Here is a 17875-nt window from a genome sequence, read left to right as displayed (position 1 = left end):
CAGAACAGATCGGTTGAACTTTGAACTGAGAAAGGCATCAGCCATTGAGGAAAGTATTTCAGATAAGGTTCAAATTTCCCCTTCACGTAGAGAAATACGAAAATATTGGGAATTTGAGCCCTAATTCATCCCAAGTTATTATGTGAAGGGGTAAAAAAATGGTAACAGGTAAACAGCAATGCTAAGTTAAGTCGATAAATATTGGTTATTTTTTAAACTTACCATTTCTTAATAATTTAAATATTTTTACTGAAGGTATCGACATCGTCCATAAGAGTCCTTGTTTAAAATTCTTTTTTTAAGGGAGAATAAAGGAAAATACTTGCGTGAAAAGGGCAATTATGAACACTTTCAATGAGTAAAGCTCTGGATGGGGTAGGCAGAAAATTTCGCTGTGCCGACCCCGGTGAGTTGAGTGACGAGAGAGTTTCGGGTTTGAATCTGATTTGTTGAAACTGGCACCCCATATATAATCCAAGCACTGCGAATTTCTGGTCGCTAACACAGTGGTGGGAAATTTGTAAATTAAACACTCTTAACAAAGCTTACGATTCTTCCTCGTGAGGTCTAACTTCATCTACCTATTCTAAATTTCGAATTAAATACTGTTAATTGATGGATAAATAATTATAAGTCAAGACTTTAATGGCTTCAAAACCGAATAAGGTGCATGACATAAAAATAAAGTATATGAAAACAGGTATGGAATAGAAACACAATGTTTAGATTCTGCGTCAAAATACTGTTCATACCATGTAAAACTTGCTTCTTTTTAAAACGGAAGTGATCACAGAAAGTTGTTTTTATTTAATTAAAAGGAAGTTTTGTATCCATTAATTTGAATGCCACGTAGCACTTGGTATTGAAGGAATCCAGTCAATTGCCTGCTGCGCAATATTCTACACAATGACTGGTAGACTTTTGATTAAGGAAGTAATTTATACAAGGACGGAAACATGATCATGTGTCGGTAAGTTCAATTTGACAGGAAGTAGCATAAAGTAGAACATCTACTCTGAGTTGCTTTGCAGTAAAAACCCTTTTCTAAGGCTTGTGGGTATAAAATTGTCAAATTGCAATATCAATGTTCAAAAAGTCCGATGTATAGGTAAAAGCGCTGTTTTCAGACTTATGCACAACAAATAAAAATAAATAAGCTCGCTTAAAAGCAGAATTTTATTAGAAATTGGCGTTTTAGTGCAAAAATATTTCCACTCATTCATCAATCCCTGAAACTTATATCTTTTATGGTCTACCCTTTAAGGTATATTTTGGATGGATGCATTTCCTATTTGGAGACACATTTATATTTATCACCCTCGCCCAAGACACAAGTCAATATTAAAGTAAACCCATCTTCAAATTCACTATCTCCACATTCTCGCACCTCCATTCGAATCCACATACTACTTCGATTCAGCCCGTCTAATACACTTATCCTTTCCCTCGTTCTTTCTCGATTGTCTAACGTTAACCCCTCTATTACAGTCCCCGGCATTCCATCCTCTATCAAAATGCTTTGCAACCACTTTTCCTGTCTCCCTTGAAATTCTGCCAACAATCCTCTCTCCTCTTCCGCCACGCCCACTACCTCTACTCTGTTTTCTTTCCGTCCATTTAATCTAAGCTTATCGTCTATCTTTAAAGATCAAAGTTTTGACGAGTCTTTTCTTAACATCCATAACCTACTTACCTGTCATTAATTTACTCCTTGTGGAAGCTTCTTTTTTTAACGTCATTCTTCTCCTTACTACTTGAACATTTCAGTCTAGAACACTTCTGAGATAGGTTAACTGTCCCATCTTCATGAACTCCACGATATTTTCACATTTAAATTAGCTTTCCTCTTTATGGAAAACCTGATAACGTATGTTTTGTTTACATTTATTCTCATCCCATAGCTATCGCAGTGACTTTCCAATGCACTCAACAATGTTTGCAATCCCTTGGCTGATTGGCACAATAAAGTTTGATTAATTCACAAATCTGATTTAATGAATTCTCCACCTACTTTCACTCCTACCTCTATCTTTTTCCATGCCTCCCTTACCACCGTATATCTCAACTTATATATTGAAAAGAACGAATGATAGTGGGTATCCTTGCCTTATTCCCCTGCCTTGTAATGCGTATCCCGAAACCCCATCCGCCATACGTAACTGAACAGTCCGAGACATGTACCCATACAGGTTGCGGAGGAGGGAGGATGATATCGTATTTGATGTGTGGGGTGTGGCATTATACAATTGTAAGAATACATGCATGGACCATGGTCTTATTGAGTGATCTCTGATGCTGTTAGATAAAGAGGGAAGATATAATTGGGTCTAAATCTGCATTAATTCTGGTGATGGATCTTCGAATGAAGAAGGATCAAGCTGGTAGTCAATAGGAATTTTAAAATGCAAAGCACTGTTGGTTATGGAATGGCTTATTTCCACGATGTGGGTATTCGCACTCATCTCGTCAGTAGCACCTACAGCGTGCCATTTCCCCTTGAACATGGAGCTCATTTTATTCGCATCCATCTTTAGGCGTAGGTAAGATACGGAGACGGGAGTGTATGGAAGTTGGTGAACTCTTTTCGGCTTCCATCGGTTCTCTTCCTTTTCCACTCTTTTCTCACTCAATCGTCCGACATGACTCTAAGCATTCACCTCTAGCACTAGATGACTCTTTGTTTGTCTGCTTTTCAAAAATTCCACGTCTCTGATCCATTGAGTCACGCACCTCGCAAGAATGCTTCCTAGTTCGTAGCCATATTTTGAAAGCAGTAGTTTCATCTCTGAAAATGATGTATTATTAGCTTGAGGTTATTCCCCTCTCGATATCCGCCAAACCCCTCCCATCCCATGTTCGGTAAACGATACCAAATTATAAATTGGTATTTCGTGTTCATTTTTTCTTCATTGAAGTTGGGTAAACGGTAATAAAATTTGCGTGCACGCAGAAATACACAGTTTAGTAATCACTTTGCAAAAAATTGAGTTCACGAAGTATTGGATTGAATAATTTCTCGCCTCAACTCACCTCGAAGCCACAATTAGACTTTAGTTACGTCAACCGCAAAACTAAATGGGAACGCGACTCATAGAAACCGATTGCTTACATCTATTGAGACAACGTAATTGTTGTGCGATCTTTGCCTGTTTACGATGTCTCCTTGTGGGCCTCGGTGGCGGCGGGGTAACGCCCTCTCCTGCTTACCCAGAGGTATGGGGTTCAATACCCGCCTGGTTGAGTTTTCTTCCTCCGCCGAGGGCTTGGGTGCGTGTGGTCGTCTTTGTCGCTTGCTATGCGGTTGTATGGCCTTAATTTTGCCGTAACAATAGAGACATCATCATTATTATTATCTGAGCGTTTTGATTGAATTAATGGAACTCACTCCGATGGCGGTTACTCCTTCCATTTAATGACAACGAATTATTGGTCGTAAAGCAATGATATTCGAAGATACTCCGAAGCTAATATGATGGAATAATCGGATACCAATATTTTAGTTAATAGGAGGCAAGTGCCATTGACTACTGACGAAGAGGTCCAAGCAAGACTCTAAAATCAATCCCAATATGGAAAAGCATTACAATTCTGATTTCACCTGTCTAAATCCGCCGTGGTTGATAGTGATCTGGTATAGGAAAGTGGTTGTAAGTAATCTCCTAAGGTCCGGTTTCATAATGTCTCGCCAAACTGAAGATTAAATGGAACCTCTAATCATAACCAAAAATCAATTTTATAATTACCAATTGTAGAAAAAACCGAACGTTAAAGTACCGGTAAACTTTAAGAATGAGTCACTGCAATAACAATGTACACGTTGATTGACGACAAGTCTGAATTGTTAATAAAAATCTGTCCTGTCGATAACATCTTTTTTTAAAAAAAAGAGGATATTTCAAAACCGGTCGGTATTCTTCCCTATGAATTATTACTTCTTGAGTTCTGGCGCCATTGTTTGCAATGTCGTCCGCGAACAAAGACTCTCTCCATGGTGACCGAGCTCTGCTGAAGGCGATACTTTGATCTTCTGGAAGAGGCAAGAAAGCCAAGCACGAGTGAACGCACAAACCGCAGGGCCATAGTAGAACAGAGACGCCGAGAAGAAATTTTGAAATACAGGCGAGACGAGGCGAGAGCGTAGAGACGGGTGCAGGAACTAGGAGAGAATCCTTTTTAAAATTTCAAAGACGCTGTAAGATTCTTCGGTCTCAAGTCTTTTTCCTCGAAAGAGAATATATGTCGCAGTCCTCTCTAGAGTTTCGAAAAGCGTCATAAAATCAGAGAAATTGAAAAGAGGAAATTTCATTTTCTTTGAAGTTGTCACGGGGAAAACGGCCCATGTGTCATCGATTTTCCTGCTCGAAAGGAACCGTTTTTATAATGCGATTAAATTTAAGCCTCTTAAAGCAGATGGACACTTAGAATAAAATACATGGTAGGTTAACTGAAGATAACTTGTATGTTACGAAATAATTTGTGATTTTCAAATCCGTCCTCGAATTCGGAATATGGAGTTTACGTAGACCAAAATGAAGTCATGTCCTTTATAAACTTTAAGACAAATGTTTACATAACAGTTCAATATTATTGGACTTTTATTATTAAGGAATATTATTGCGTCCACTGTTGATGTAAAAGTCCAGTTTTATAATTTTTCTATGTGAAAGATTGAACATTCATAATAATATACAATACTCATATTTTATAATAGATAGGTGAATTTGAAATTTAACGAGGATGAATTCTCAATTACCCACGATTACTGAATCTTAAAGAGATCACATTTACCTTGCAAAAACAACTTCTAAATTGCAAATATAAACAATTCTTCTAGGTGAATCCTGCCGTTGTTTTCGTAACAAGATATTCCCTCAGTTTGGATTCTAGATGGGTATGATCCACGAGGTGGCTCCCGTGGACCACCCGTTATTACGTAGCCGAATTTTCTGCCCAGCGGACCACAACACCGACCCATCATGAGAGTCGCAAATATAATATTTGAGGGCAATCATTTCAATAGTTCTCCTTGGAATTTGGATGACCGCTCGTTCAACTAATGAAGTTTTATTCATAAGTTTTGTCCATCTATGTTTATCCTCGCTTCAGGAGTTTTACGATGGAAAGAAAGAAATTTGAAATATCGGAAGTAGCTAAGTCACGAACGCAACGATAGGTATGATAAAAAATAACAATGTTCTCGCAAGGATTTCCTCAAAGTGAAACACCTTCAATCTCATGATTCGAGCAAGACACTCACACTTAGTCTCTTTGGTCACGACGTCGGTGGTCACGCTATCTGTTTGTAAACGGATCGTCGGAAATCCCTCTTTATTGAACGCCTATGGAATGAAATTATGTTCAATGCGAACGTCCTTAGCACCATGAGGAAACACTGAATTGATGGTGATCCATGGATATCGTTACTTGTGTCCATAGGCTCGAAGTCTAGGCCTGTGCAATTCAAAATAGGAAAACTAAAAGACATAACCACGCTGGGAAAGAGCTATCAAAGAAAGGCATTTATTTTATTAATAATATGAGCCGAAAACTAATCAAGAATACTTTTTTCCTGATAACTATTTCTTTGGTTAGCCCTTTGCCCTACATGGATGAATCATATTCTCTCAGAATTTTCCCTTTCTAAAGCTGTAATCTGATTTTCAGTCGCTTAGCCAAGCTACTCCGCAGCTCAGGGCATATCCGTCTACGATATAAAATTTTGATAACAGACACTCCCGACATTATTTACATATAGGTGGAACATTGCTCTATAACAAATGCACAAAATAGTAGTGTTTCAGCCAATTGCCACGAATCATGAAAACTGAAAACAATAAAAAGGCCTTCAGGAAAAATGGGAAAGGCTTATTCTTCCCTGCGCCTCTTATTTCAGTGGGGGAGCTCATTTCCCCATGCAAGACATGATCCTACCAAGAAGATAGATCTCTTATCCCCACGCTTGAGGTGAGCTGTAAATAAGGTTGATTAACTTTTCCCCATATTTCCAACCTTTACAAAGTGAATATGTTCATTATAGTTAATTTGTTCATCGTACTCAGTACTTGACTTATCCTACTCGTATATCACTGCAAGTGTCTCTAAAATAAATACTTGTTTTATCCTAAATACTGCTTTCACACTCAACTGCACCTTCCCCTTTCTGCCCTGGTCATATCGTACGTTCTTCTGAGAATATGACCGTCGTCCACAAAAAGGAATCCATTGGTGCCAGATCAGGGGGCCTCCGAGGTCATCCAGTAGGTTATCCCTATCTGATGCTGGGGAAAACGTTCGTCCAGGTACAACCACTTGATTACGAAACTAAGCAGCACCGTCTTACTCATAAATTCAAACCGGAATGTCATCCTTAACCTGTGGTATTGATAATTTATAGAGCGTTACGGTATGATTTCCTTAAATAGCGTTGTTGACAGTCGCGTTAGAATGATCGTTTTTCCTAAAATGTGTCATAATGCTCTTACCGAGTGTGGTTCCCACTAAGCTCAAGTTCCCATCCTCTGAATACACATAATGTCTTCGAAGAGCTGCCTGAGGAACTGCTGTCTTCTTGGCCTTGAAGCCATTTCATCTTCCCTTACTAGTCTACTGGCTGGCCCCTTCATCATTTTCTCGTTTGTGCCTTTTCGGACATTGGGGTAATTTGTGTCCATCAAATGTATCCTTATGATTCGTACCTCAAACAGTGACCTTCAGAAAAATATTTACTCGATTCTTTAGAAAGAAAGAGGTTCACTATCTTTGTAAGGGTATGAAGGAAATCTTGACAAGGAACTCCTTTATCATCGTCATTACGTCGCATTCTTCAGCAGAGCTATTCGAAATAATAGCTCCTGTAAATTAATTTCCTCGTTCGGAATTCACTCAAAGTTTCAAGTTAGCAATAAAATGTCGCCGAGGTACTTACTGTTCTATGGAGTATTAATTTTGCTAGTACTATGGAGTAGTTTCTTCGAGCACATTGTATTAAGAGAGACAAATTGGATTTTTATCGATCAATATTTATTCTCATCTTAATGAGCTAAATACAATGGCGAATTAAATAGCGAGTACAGTACAGTAGTACTAGTACAGGGTTCGTCCGGAAAATAAGTGTACTGATTTTTTCCCGCCGCTCCAGGCGCGCCCAGCACCGCTCTGACGGGCTGCGATTGGAGGGGGGTATGTTGGCAAGCGACGCTGAAAAAGGCAGTCGGCTCTGAGCTGTGGTGTAGTGAGGAGCTCTGTTAACGCGAACCTCCACGCTCGACCCACGTCATGGAACGCGATGCCGAAGTTTTTGGAGCAGCGTTATTCCATCAAATTTGCGGTAAAGCTTGGGAAATCGTCTACCGAAACTGTCGGTATGATTAACCAGGCTTACGGGGAGTCAGCCATGTCCAGAAACATGATCTTTCGGTGGCACAAGATGTTCGTGGAGGGCAGAGAAGAGGTCGACGACGAACCACGGCCTGGACGCCCATCAACGACACTCACCGACGAAAATGTGCGAAAAGTTCGCGATGTACTGAACTCTGATCGTCGTCTTAGTGTTCGGATGATAGCAGAGCAGTGTAATGTGCCAAAAACAATAGTGCACGAGTCGCCCGCGTCCGGCCAGCGATCAAAAACATCTGGCGGCTGCATCACGACAGTGCGCCGTCTCACACCGCGCTTGTCGTGTCGGACTTCTTGGCCAAGCACGGCGTGGCAACGCTGCCGCACCCGCCCTACAGCCCGGACTTGGCACAACCGGACTTCTTTCTGTTCCCGAAGATAAAGAGGAGTTTGAAAGGAACGCGATACGGGACTTTGGACGCCGTCAAAGAGGCCGTGACGACGCGTCTTCGAGAGGTTCCCGATGATGCCTTCGCGGGAGCGTTCCAGGAATGGGAACGCCGCTGGAACAAGTGTATCGACTCACAAGGGTCCTATTTTGAGGAATATTCGCTTAAGATATGTAAAAGTGTAATAAATTTTTTTTCCTGAGCTCAGTACACTTATTTTCCGGACGAACCCTGTAACTACGTCGGAAAATAATTAGAAGGAATGCTCCCATTCTCCAGGTCTTCCATAGACGGCATTTTCAAAGCACTGGAAACGTTTTCATTGCATTTTTTTCGGTAACACTTCTTACTTTACGCTGGGATAGTTTGTCTACCTCCTTCAGGGTCTTCTAAAATATGCATTCTTTTTATTTATCTACATCGCTTAGACAACTTTCTCTCTTCTACTGTGGCCTTGGAAATTCCAACGCCTATCTCCTCCAAACACTTGTGCCGTCTCCTCATTTTCAGAAATAATGGAGTCAATGGTTTCTTTTTGCATCGTTAAGTAATTTTCTCACATTATTATTTATTTAAGATCTGCATGGGAATGGATAAAAATTGGCAAATACGGCAATATTTTCTCTCCAAATATTAGCAGTTAACATAGTTCCGTATGAAATCGATGGTTTGTGTGAAAAAATACTAAGCTTATTAATTAATTGATAGTTCCCTATCGTAATATAAGCTCTAGTTAAATATGTGAGCAATTGCTGAAGTGTAATTGGTCTCATTCGTTTCCACTCCGATTAGAACTACTACAATGACGTATTTACGAATGAAATTCAGATGGTGACGCGTAATATTTAGGAAATAAGTTCATGTCTCATTTTCGATAGATTTGGCTAACTGTTCGAGGTTGTGTAAGGAATTGAGTGTAATTACAATAAATACTTTGCGGCAAAAAAGTATTCCCGCGGATATTTTCATTTCAACTCTTTGGGATGAACTACGAAATGGTTGATTTGTTAACGTATCTCGAGGTAAAAATAACCAATCAGAAACATACCAAGTGTTCCCTCACACAAGCACTTACTGATAACACTGGATTACGAAAATTTATTTCATTAATTTGTTCCATAAAATTCTCTTAAAACGTGTCTTACTCATTTATAAAAATACACTATGGTTCTTTTGTAGCTAATAATCAGTAGATCGATTTAATTTGAAACAGATAAATAAATCGTGTTGTTAAATGAATTTGATTCGAGGAGAAATTTTCGCCTACAAACTAAGAATTCGAAAATATTGAGATGCTAGCAGTTAATCCACACTCTTAGTAGTGCGAAACGTATAAATAATTTTACGGGCAAAAAAATACCATATTAAATAGCTGTTTACTTTTAAAATTGTTCAATATAATTTAAATAATGTTTTTTTGCTGAAGATATGAATATCGTTCATGCATAAAAGCCTAGGTTAAAAAATACTTCATTTAATGACAAATTACTAGAAAACTAGAATGAAAAGGGGAGTTATTGATACTTCCATTCGATAAAACTCAATTTAGAAACACTATGGTTTAACGTTCAGAATATTCGTGTATCATTCGAATTTAGAGCAGAACCAAGTTAAGGGCAGTGCTGCCAATAGGCAGGATTCGTGAACGACAGCCTTGGGGAAGATAACCACCAGCCACCGGTTCATGCGAGTCCACGCAGTCATTTGCCACGCACGAGTCCACAAATTTTAGCCTTCCTGTCGCGTTTCACTCGGCTATTTTGAACGAGAGCCCTTCACGGAGCCATGGTCGCCATTTACTGTCGTCGCGGCGACTGCTGTAGATCGAAAGGATTGTGAAGATCCTTGTACTCGTTCAGGGACGGAAGAAGAGAACGTAAACGACCGAGACAGGAAATGGATATTCCCAATCATTTGCTCTATCCCTGAAAATGATCGCGTCGCGTGATCATTAAAAAGTTATCGTGTGAGCCATCCATGAACTTGGCGCGTGGAGGATGATGGCCACGTGATGTGGTCTTTGAGGGCAGCATGTCGGTCATTCGATAGGCTTTGCCTCTAGACGACCTCTCGGTAGCTCAATCGGAAAAAATATCGCTAGTAGTTATGGGTTTGATCTGTACTCATTCATGATGTACTCGGGACATTTCGAATCTTGACAGAATCGTTTCGGTGACGTCAGAGACGCGAAAAATCCCGATTAAAAGGAACACATATCGGTAATTAATTAGGCTCTGACGTCAAAGCTTCTTAGTCGAGGCTCGATAATAACTAGCCTTTCCTGCTCATCGACGAATTTGGAAGATTTTATCTTATTTTATTTAAATATTCACTGTCATTCCCTTATTAAGTCCTGATATTTCGTGAGAGGCGTATGAACTTAAACTTGGGAAACTCTACTTCATCAAACGAATGGCGTGTAAACGCGGATAAAGTGATTCTTGCTTGTCAACGTGAGTTTCTAGGAATACTAATACCGTTTTCACTGGCATTGCACACATTCAACTAGAATTGATTGTTCGTGCATAAAGGTTGCTATTATATTACTTCTATCGTTGGCTGATATTTCATATGAAACGATTATCTTAACAGCACACCGGGAAGCTAAACTGACCACAGCCGGGATAAATTTTAAGTGCTCGGTAAAAAATTAATATCTAGTACTTCTTAGTCAAATGACAATTTTTTTACTAAATATTTCCGACGCCAGTCCCAAAACATACTCTTTCTCTTACTGAATAAAAAAATACGTAAGCCATTAGTCCGTCAACCACCAAAAGATCGCTTGAACTTTTAAATGAAAAACTCATAAAAAATACCAAGCATAAATGAAGTTTGGCACCGTTTTTCCCTTGCTGACGAGGAAGTCGAAAATATTGATACTTCTACCATTGATATTTATCGGGGGTTAACTGATCACAAAACAAAATATGGTGCGTAATTTAAAATGTTGATTTTAGCAATTTAGATACATGAACCATATGTCTATCTTTGGATTTTTTTACTTAAGATTCCAGCATCTTCAACAAGAGGCCCTGTTAAACATATCCGTTGAGAGAAAGAATAAAGGGAAACTAGCTTGGAAGATGGATATTAGTTAAGCCGTCACTAAAGCTTCCAAAAGATAATGGCATCTTGCTTCTTGCATGCTTTTCTGAACCCGTGACTCCTAATAACCCTCGTTCGGAGAGCCTCTTTGACCACATTCACCCATGAACTTCTCGGTCTACCACTTCCTCTCAAATCATCCATTTGACTCTCAAATACTCTCTTAATTAGCCAACTTAACATTCGTCTTTTGTAAAAATCGTACTGCGCTAGTGTGTGTGTCAATACAGCAAACATTTGGCCATCCCCACTACCTCGCCCTCTACACGTAAACGTAAGTTACTTTCTGGACATTTCTCGTATAAATCACACTAAACATTAAAGAAGGTACATAAATTGGTTCCTCCCAACCGAAAAAGTATGCAGATTTTTTTCCTGCGACGTCTTACTTAAATACGGTTATTCAAAGGCAAATAATATTAACTCTGGCCGAGGAAAAAAGTAATTCGACAAAAATTGCTTTTTTACTTTGACGCAATGAACTATTTTGTGGTGTAAAAAACCGACCTCAGGTACCACATGGCCTATAAAAAAATTACTTCATTAATGGTTCACAGAAAAAATCGCGAAATCAAATGTTAACAAGAGGAAAAGCTGCGGGATGTAAATAGAATCGGAGAGTGACGATTGTCAGCGTCGTGATAAAAATGTTCATTCTGTTCTACTAAATGTCTAAAATGAATTGTTAAATAAATGCTTCTTCAAAAAATGTACTCGGAGTTTTCCAGCTGGCTTCTTGGTTGTTTAATCGGAAGTCAGCATTTCTGCTTTACGATACAAATGGAGTCATGAAGAAGTAAACTGTGGATCCTTTGTTTATCGCATAATATTTATCATGTTATGTAAAAGAATAAATAGGTGATAGGTACTACCCAATCTCAATTAAAATCACCAGTTTAAAATTCTCCATGTCGCCCTTCGTGTCAAAATACACGTACGTCCGTGATAAATATTTCCCGGAACTCTTGAGCCGTTTTTCTGGTCACGGTCCTGTGATAGTTGATTAACTCGAAAGATCAGTTCCGTTTGTTTAGCAAAGTTGACGTCACTAAATTTGACCTTCGCGTTATTATGACCTATATGGGCATACGTGGTACGTGCTCCGATCCACGGTTTGAAAATTATTTTCCGGGATTCCATTATGTCTCATCTTTCTTTGGTCCCAAAACGATTAAGTGATTTGAGGAATCCGTGCCGCAGCATTCCTGCTCAGCTTTTCCTCAAGAGAAAGGCGTGGCAAACCGGCATGACTGGAGATTATGCTAATCGCTGTATGGTCATTTATGTTTCATTAAACTAATCTATAGCACGTATGCGCCATTATTAGTATCATCTGCTTACTTTCAACATATGAAGTAATATTAGAAAAACAAGATTGTAGGATTAATACCGCATGATTTAGAATCCATGATCTTTTTTAACAGTAGTTGACCGATAACTACAATAAGTTAGTTTTTTGGTGGTCTCACTGGCCAATAAATGCCGTATTTATAATCCACGCCTGATGAAACGACAAATAAACAACTTCACATTAAAAGAAAATTATTTCTGAACTTCAAATATTTTTGTCTTCATCCGTTGCCTCTTAGTACCTTCTGCGTCTGCTTTCCAACTTGTTCCAATTTCTCCGAACAATTTTTTCTTTTATCCTCTCACTTCTTCGTATGTTTTACTTCCCGTCAATTTTATTTTATTCCCTTCATAGATCTATGCTCTTATGTTCTGATGGATGGCCCCTTCATATCTATCCATTTCCTCTCTTGGCGGCCACCTTCCATCTAAGATATCAGCAGTGTTTTCGGACATTGATTGAAATCAGTCAGATTCAGACAAGAGGGGAAGGCTCGGAAATTAAGAATGCAATTGTAGGTTAATGCCAAAGCTGAGTTTCTCTCTTCCTTCCCCGGGAAGGATAATCGGCATGGAAACCCATTCATTGAAGGCTAAATATCTAGGGTCGTTCACTGGTGTCTAAAGTTTAAGAGTGCACATTACTCAACGGAGTATGTCTCACGCGTGCTCATTTCGTTTTACCCACCATGGCACATTAAATTATTTCAACAACATGTACATACGTATATTCTGCATAAGACTTAAGTTCCAAATATGATGGGCAAAGAGAGGAAGTTGCCACGGGAAATCCGAAATAGATGGATGAAAGACGCGTGTATACATACATATAATTTACACGTATTGTGAGTTGGATGTTGTGGGCAGATGGAGAATGCATTGGGTGAGCGGGGTAGAGGAAGGAGCAGAATAGGTATTTTAGACTGAGTAAGGGCAGGAAGAAATTAACGAAGTAATGAAGTAGGAAACAGTTAAGTGCAGGCAAGAATTAGTTCCAATGGATGTAAAGCAATATAAGTCGTTAGGGGACGGCCAAAACGTACGTATTCCTTTAACAGGTAGGATACCTTGCATGAATGAATCATTCTACGTATATAACAATCCCTATGTCGTATATACTGGGCAGCATGGTAGTTAGCCTAGTCTTTACGGCGTTCAGTTACTGGTCAGACAGTCTTGTTACGAATCCGGTTAAACAAAAAAGACTGTGGACAATAAAATATAAGAGAAATGAATGGTTTAACTATTCCATTTAGGTGATACCGATATCGTTGTAAGGTTCGCCTTCTGTTATAAACAACATCATCAATGTTACCACTGGAAGTACACTGCTTTTGGATAAGCGAGGTTAGAACACATACATTTCCCTTAGACTTTCATAACTTTCGCTCTTGAAGGAAAATAAAATTCTACGTAATGGTTGAAAACTTTCTGCATTCAGAAAACAGAATGAATTTTGCATGGTGGGGTCAGTCATTTTGGACATTGACCGAACGCTTGGTATATTAGAATACCGAGCTGCATAAAATATGAGACGTGCCTACGAATTAATAAGAGAAATATCCCGGTTTCGAATTGTGCAACTTCAACAAAAAATTAAATTTTGCGTTTTTCTGGTCGTTCCATGCTTCTGGGGAAACCGATTGGTGGCGCAGGGAAACGTGTTAGGCCCTCTAAATTCCCGATAAAGTGTGCATTCCACACAGCATAAGGCGTAATTCGATGTGAGCTCACCCCTCAACTATTGAACCAACCTTTGGATTTTATACTGAGATGGTAAATTAAGTTTAACATAGAATTAACGAAGGTAAAAATTTAAATATTTGTTGGAAAGGTGTACAATGGCTTCGCGGGAAAAACTAATTGAATCCTAGCGTGAAAGATCCACTAATACCTCATATACCTAGACTTTGAACAACCTACAGAAGTACTACAGGAAGTAATATTACGATTTAAACGTAATACCTTGTGAATGTTAATTGTGGGGTCATGAAATATAGCAAAAGATAGTCTGAATATGGTGAATATTTCTGAGAGTCCAGTGATCCTTGAGTCCACTGTGACCCCTTTTCCCTCCAGTACTCCTCTCAGGTAAGCTGTCCAACAAACGAGAGCACAAGAAGTGGTCGATTAAGCAGGCCATGGACAGGAAACCACAATAAAAGCGGTCATCTCTGTGAAGGAACTGTGTTCCTTTACTCTTTGGCTTCTCTTTCGCTGCGAAAGCTAAGTCGAAATGGGCCAAGGAGGAGAAAAGACTCTGTCTCTATCGAAAGAGATAATCCGGTACTCGATCCTGGGAGATCCATTGATGAGATTCTAGAAACTATATAACTATATATATATAAAGAGGCTCTCGATTTAATTAATTCGAAACAACTATACTCTTCACTTCTCTTTTGGATGAAGTTGGTGCCAAGGTCCGTGTCGAAATATCAACTCTAAGAGGAATGATTTCTTTTATTATTATGATTTCGCATAGCCAATTTTTTTATTCAGATAACCAGTTCCGAATGACGCAATGCAGAAGTCCAAGAAGGCAGACGTTCCGCAAGAGGAAAATTCAAACTGTTTTCATTTTCACGTCGACTGCGAGCAATGAGATATGGAGGTTGACCTATTAAGAATGAGATGGGTTGGTACATGCCTCCTAAAATAGTAAAATTCGAAACTTCATTTGTCTGGTAATCGTAAACATCCCATTTAAGTTCCAAAAACCATTTTTTTAGACGTTTGATAGAACATTTAATCAGTTATTGAAACTGCCCATCAAGTCATTTGGGTATGGTGCACAATTTGACCTAGGTAAACTATCTTCAGGGTCGCGGTAGTCCAGAAGTTGAGCGTTGGACTACTGACTGGAGGGCCCGGGTTCGATTCCCGGGCAAGCCTCCGAGGGAACCTGCAGCTCCACCCAAGCAATGTGATTTTTCGGGTACCAGATATTGCTGGGAAACCATAACCGGAACAGGGAAAGGAACTAGCCACCCTACCCTGATGTGTGAATTTCACACGCTGTCGTGCTTAGTACTGGGTGAACTGTACCATTACCGAACAAACCGTGTTGATTACTGTGTTTATGGTTTTTTAAATACTACCTTCAGTTAATATGCGAATCATACGACACATATAATGTATATATATACACAGACGTACATATAAACATATATATATATATATATATATATATATATATATATATATATATATATATATATATATATATATATATATATATATACACACACGAAGGATTTGATGTTGGCGTACTCATTGAATGGTGACCCTGGTGGTTATATATGCATAAAGAAGAATACTAAACAACTTTAAATTTCTAAGGGAGGCTGAACGCATACAACAACAGAATTAAGAAAGGTTCACGCAACCTTGATCGTTATATTAAAATTATCCCCGCGGACAACCTGGTATTCGCTAGTCTTGAGATTGATTGACTACTTGACGCTCGTCACTTGAAGCTGTGGTCCCGTTCTTCGCCAGAATTGTAAATGTTGTCAGTAACGCTAACATGATAGTTTTTTATGTTTTTCGGCACTTTAATAACTGACTTTCGAACGTACGATCCCATATGCCCTACTTAAGTGTTGAAAATACACTCCCGTACCAACAACTGCATGTAAGTTAAGGGTAAACTCTAAAGGCGAGAATTACGGCAGTTGAACCTAGCACACTAGGTATAAATTTGTCATTTTTCAGAGAACAAATACGTACTGAAAAATCTTGCACACCCAAGAGCTCGTCTTGTATGCATTTCACTGGGAATGCTGGATTTGCTCGAGGCAATAGGGCATTGCTGCCGTACCAGGGTAGATTCTTCTTCTGGATGATCGGAGAAATACTGCAAAAACCCCTCTTTCAGGGGTTCAATACGCTCAATAATCTCCTCCTTCGGTTTATCGCTTAGTTCGAATTTAGATTTTGCCGACATACCGTTGTGTTAAAAACTTGCAATGTTTTTACAAGATTACTGTCATATGACATTTTTTCATTTTGAATCAAATGCCAGAATATATCTTAAAATTGGATCTCAATTGTTTCCTTTCCCTGAAGTTTTACATTAACATTCTTAAGTCTTCACAAATTTTTAGTAAAGGATTGATAGTAATTTATGAAATATGATATCTTGCGGTCCGTTATGCCTATTCTCTTATACTCTTCGCATCTATGTATTGCTTCAATCTGTTGGTTTAATGTGGTGATTAGTATGTTAGCTTCCCTCTCCGATGGCCCGAGTTCGAATCCCGTGGGTGACAGAATTTTTTATCCTTACTTAGGTGTCATATTGTGAGCTCTTCATGTGGAGTACACCATCTATCGTATGTTACGTTAAATTGTGAACTCCGAACGGTACTCTGGGTTAAATAGCCTGGATAGTTCATATATTCATGTAACGTGATGAAATTAATGTACCACCCATCCAGGTGTAGTTCATAAATGTACATGGTATGAATATACAGTAGTTGAGAACTCTAAGAGGTTCTTAATACTTTTTAAATATGCCCTAAAACCTATTTTGGATATGTTTGCCAACTTTGGAAACCATACGATTGCTTCCGTTTTTCCCAAAGATTAATTAATATCAATTATATACTTAATCATATATGGTTAAGAGCTATTCTGTTAAAGTTGTCACAGCCCTTACATAATTGCGACAACGATTTTCGTTTTTCGAGAAAACGATATGTGCTCATATTTCAGCAAAATTAACCCCTAATTCTTCTGGTGTTAGTCCTCCACTGCTATAAGGGCATGTATAAAATATTGGATTTTCGATGTCCAGTTCTATGAAAACCAGCACGGTAAAACCCTATTTTAGTTATCGTTATTTGATAGAGTGCAATTAGCCCTGCAAATAGAAGAAATTTTATCAAAATGACATTCAATGGCATTGCGATTCAACCCTCTTTTAAGTAAACTGACGTAGGAGCCGTCTCTCTTCACCCTTTCACCATTCCCTGAAATTATATCTCTACCATAATATCCACAAATCTCTACTGGCGCAAATGACTCCGGATGTTGGTCGCCTCCCGTAATAACCAATGCTTATGCTCTTCTCGCATAGCCTTTCCGCTATCAAAACATTTTAGGACAGGTATGGAAAATATATTTCCTTCCAAAATAACCCTTTTCATCCTCGTTGTTGACGCAAATGCTACCTGAATTATGGATTGAGAGAAGCAGGATGTAGCACTTTTACGTGGACGGTTTCATGCTACGTGACCAAAACAACGTGACCAACTCCGCTTATGATACAGATGGGAATTCCATGGTACTCAGAAAGAGATCTCATGAATAAATATAAGAGAGCTGGAGGGGTGAATGACAGTTTTAATGCAGGTCAGAGAGAGAGGGGGGGGAGATATAGAGAAAGAGAGAGAGAGGGAGAGAGAGAAATTGACGTAAAACATGACGCATAGAAGTATTTCCTTTTTGCTTTGTTTTGCATGGCCTCCGAGAACACAGTGTTGACTCATTGACCTTTGTACTGATTTTTTACACAAAGCACGTGAGGCGGAAGCTGATTTCTCTACTTCCAAAGTCATCGAATTACGTGCTAATTTTTTTTGCAAGGGCACGAAACATTTTGGTGCAAAAAAGTCCGCCGTTAATCAACT

The 17875-nt window shown here is 39.0% G+C and overlaps 1 protein-coding gene across 1 annotated transcript in view; it reads left to right on the top strand.

Annotated features, from left to right (window-relative positions):
• The first annotated feature begins 2457 nt into the window (after positions 1 to 2457).
• Positions 2458 to 17875, top strand: part of RpL28 (ribosomal protein L28) — a 139787-nt gene continuing 124369 nt past the window's right edge. The window contains exon 1 of the mRNA XM_071593612.1: positions 2458 to 2463. The gene's annotated coding sequence lies outside the window, so the exon portion shown is untranslated. The remainder of the gene's footprint in view (positions 2464 to 17875) is intronic.

Source organism: Hetaerina americana, unplaced genomic scaffold (assembly GCF_022747635.1).
Source record: "Hetaerina americana unplaced genomic scaffold, ioHetAmer1.1.p SCAF_6, whole genome shotgun sequence".
NCBI classification, from domain to species: Eukaryota; Metazoa; Arthropoda; class Insecta; order Odonata; family Calopterygidae; genus Hetaerina; species Hetaerina americana.
The sequence above is the reverse complement of the archived record's forward strand: the minus strand, read 5'-3'. Positions and strand labels throughout refer to the sequence as shown.